Source organism: Oncorhynchus nerka, linkage group LG16 (genome assembly GCF_034236695.1).
Source record: "Oncorhynchus nerka isolate Pitt River linkage group LG16, Oner_Uvic_2.0, whole genome shotgun sequence".
Lineage (NCBI taxonomy): Eukaryota > Metazoa > Chordata > Actinopteri > Salmoniformes > Salmonidae > Oncorhynchus > Oncorhynchus nerka.
This window is the reverse complement of record NC_088411.1, coordinates 18775960-18780182: the sequence shown is the minus strand read 5'-3', so window position 1 is coordinate 18780182 and position 4223 is coordinate 18775960.

Below are 4223 nucleotides of genomic sequence, written 5' to 3'. Positions count from 1 at the left end.
AGGGAGTGATTTCTAGGGTAGCGTTAAGTGTGGAGGTAGAGCAATTGATGTTGAAGATTCCTAGTGTTTGTGACACCTGTTGTTTGGTGCGACGCAGACCCGGTGGGGAGCATGGTGAAACAGAGGTGACACATTCTGTTCTTTTGAGTCTTTACCCAACAAAGTCATGTTACAGTGGGGAGAACAAGTATTTGACACACTGCCGATTTTGCAGGTTGTCCTACTTACAAAGCATGTAGAGGTCTGTAATTTTTTATCATAGGTACACTTCAACTGTGAGAGACTGAATCTAAAACAAAAATCCAGAAAATCACATTGTATGATTTTTAAGTAATTAATTTGCATTTTATTGCATGACAAAAGTATTTGATCACCTACCAACCAGTAAGAATTCCAGATCTCACAGACCGGTTAGTTTTTCTTTAAGAAGCCCTCCTGTTCTCCACTCATTACCTGTATTAACTGCACCTGTTTGAACTCGTTACCTGTATAAAAGACACCTGTCCACACACTCAATCAAGCAGACTCCAACCTCTCCACAATGGCCAAGACCAGAGAGCTGTGTAAGGACATCAGGGATAAAATTGTAGGCCTGCACAATGCCGGGATGGGCTACAGGACAATAGGCAAGCAGCTTGGTGAGAAGGCAACAACTGTTGGCGCAATTATTAGAAAATGGAAGAAGTTCAAGATGACGATCAATCACCCTCGGTCTGGGGCTCCATGCAAGATCTCACCTTGTGGGGCATCAATGATCATGAGGAAGGTGAGGGATCTCCCAGAACTACACGGCAGGACCTGGTCAATGACCTGAAGAAAGCTGGGACCACAGTCTCAAAGAAAACCATTACTAACACACTGCGCCGTCATGGATTAAAATCCTGCAGCGCACGCAAGGTCCCCCTGCGAGGACACCCCCGGACAGGGCCAAACAGGAAGGATATAACCCCACCCACTTTGCCAAAGCACAGCCCTCACACCACTAGAGGGATATCTTCAACTACCAACTTACCATCCTGAGACAAGGCTGAGTATAGCCCACAAAGATCTCCGCCACGGCACAACCCAAGGGGGGGGGGGTGCCAACCCAGACAGGAAGATCACATCAGTGACTCAACCCACTCAAGTGACGCACCCCTCCCAGGGACGGTATGAAAGAGCCCCAGTAAGCCAGTGACTCAGCCCCTGTAATAGGGTTAGGTTGAGACCGAGTTTGCGTCTCTTACATGGGTAGGCAGACCATTCCATAAAAATGGAGCTCTATAGGAGAAAGCCCTGCCTCCAGCTGTTTGCTTAGAAATTCTAGGGACAGTTAGGAGGCCTGTGTCTTGTGACCGTAGCGTACGTGTAGGTATGTACGGCAGGACCAAATCAGAGAGATGGATAGGAGCAAGCCCATGTAATGCTTTGTAGGTTAGCAGTAAAACCTTGAAATCAGCCCTTGCCTTGACAGGAAGCCAGTGTAGGAAGGCTAGCACTGGAGTAATATGATCAAATGTTTTGGTTCTAGTCAGGATTCTAGCAGCCGTATTTAGCACCAACTGAAGTTTATTTAGTGCTTTATCCGGGTAGCCGGAAAGTAGAACATTGCAGTAGTCTAACCTAGAAGTGACAAAAGTATGGATACATTTTTCTGCATAATTTTTGGACAGAAAGTTTCTGATTTTTGCAATGTTACGTAGATGGAAAAAAGCTGTAAGAGCATTGAAGATGGGTTGTGGCTGGGTCTTCCAGCATGACAATGACCCGAAACACACAGCCAGGGCAACTAAGGAGTGGCTCCGTAAGAAGCATCTCAAGGTCCTGGAGTGGCCTAGCCTGTCTTCTGACCTGAACCCAATAGAAAATCTTTGTAGGGAACTGAAAGTCCGTATTGCCCAGCGACAGCCCCAAAACCTGAAGGATCTGTATGGAGGAGTGAGCCAAAATCCCTGCTGCAGTGTGTGCAAACCTGGTCAAGAACTACAGGAAACGTATGATCTTTGTAATTGCAAAAAAAGGTTTCTGTACCAAATATTAAGTTCTGCTTTTCTGATGTATTAAATACTTATGTCATGCAATAAAATGCAAATTAATTACTTAATCATACGATGTGATTTTCTGGATTTTTGTTTTAGATTCCGTCTCTCACAGTTGAAGTGTACCTATGATAAAAATTACAGACCTCTACATGCTTTCTAAGTAGGAAAACCAGCAAAATCAGCAGTGTATCAAATACTAGTTCTCCCCACTGTATAAGTTATCCTGTTTCAGTGGGAAAAGTTGTGTGTTAACTGTAGGGGTGCCCATGTTGCTGGGGATCGGAGGTGTCTGGTGTGAGAGAGGCAGATTGAGGTGGCCAGGGTCAGAGATGTGCAGAAGGTGGCGTATGTTGAGGCAGTGAAGAAAGTTGAGGAGGATGGATCAAAGGTGAGGGATTCTGAGAGGATCACTGTGAGTAGTAGATCTGTGCCAGCACAAAGGGATAGGTTGGCTTCTTATAACGTTCATTATTATGCCACCATTGCTAAAAAAAAAAAAAAGGAATCCAGGGGGAACACTGCAGTTGCGCTCTAATATATTGGGACTCTTGCGTGATTCTACATTTCATGAAAAAATGTATTCTCAAATAAGTTTAAATTGAAAAAAACGTTTGATGTTCACACGTGTATTGTTTGATTTACTGGGGCATTCACATTCACATGAGAACTGAGAAGTCCTGTAGGCCTTCGTCATGTGGAAGGGCCAACTAGTCACAGCCTTGCCTGGCATGAACTTATTAACTTTTTGTGTGGGTGGGTGTATGATGGGGTGTTATTCTATGTACAGTATGTTCTGTCAATTGAATCTGTATTTATGTGGAAGCAGCAGCAATCTCTATTGTCTAAGTCAAATTTCCCTTAAGGGACAATAAAGTGTATCGTAAGTCATACATCCAACAAGATTGTGTTCAAGTGTTTTTGAAGTCAGACATTTTTTTAGCTAGCTTCATAAGCTAGCAAACTTTGCTAATAATAGAGTTAGCTAGCTTGCTTAACATTGACAATATGGTCACTCTAGCTACATTATCCATATTGATAAGGTTGTAATAATCAAAAATGGATTTGTTGTCATCTTTTTGCTGAAAAGGTAAACGGTCAGTGTGAAATATAAGAACATTTAAAAGAATAGTAATTATGTCAACCAAACAGCTGGTATCAGGCAAGATTTGGTCTAGACTTCAGGTATTGGAATAACTATTTAGGGTTGTTTCTCTCTCACTCTCTATCTATGGCTGGCAGTGGCTAGCTGTAACATCTTGCAATTCATTCCATTTGACACTTTTTTAAATTTTACCTTTATTTAACTAGGCAAGTCCGTTAAGAACATTCCTATTTACAATGATGGCCTTGGAACAGTGGGATAACTGCCTTGTTCAGAGGTAGAAGGACAGTTTTTTTCCTTGGCAGCTCGGGGATTCGATCTAGCAACCTTTTGGTTGCTAGATCAAAGGCTCCCTGCCGCCCGTGACTGCGCTGACCACTAGGCTCCCTGCCGCCCGTGACTGCGCTGACCACTAGGCTACCTGCCGCCCGTGACTGCGCTGACCACTAGGCTACCTGCCGCCCATGACTGCGCTGACCACTAGGCTCCCTGCCGCCCGTGACTGCGCTGACCACTAGGCTACCTGCCGCCCGTGACTGCGCTGACCACTAGGCTACCTGCCGCCCCATGACTGCGCTGACCACTAGGCTACCTGCCGCCCGTGACTGCGCTGACCACTAGGCTACCTGCCGTCCCATGACTGCGCTGACCACTAGGCTCCCTGCCGCCCGTGACTGCGCTGACCACTAGGCTTCCTGCCGCCCGTGACTGCGCTGACCACTAGGCTACCTGCCGCCCCATGACTGCGCTGACCACTAGGCTCCCTGCCGCCCGTGACTGCGCTGACCACTAGGCTACCTGCCGCCCCATGACTGACTTCAAAATTGTCAGCCATGGGTCAATAATATATGGATAGTAGAAGCATGTCTATCTAATACATTTAACGACAAACCATCACCAACTACTTAAGATAAATTTCATCTCTATATATTATCCATTTTATTTCATCTCTATATATTATCCACTTTATTTTGTAAAGTGAAAGGGAAGTTATCTTCATGATCACATTTTCCTCCTCAGCTCTTCTAGTTTTAGCAGGATTACTACCATATTTTCAAAGGTATTTGGACACCTCAAATTTAAAGAGCAGATTTCAAATT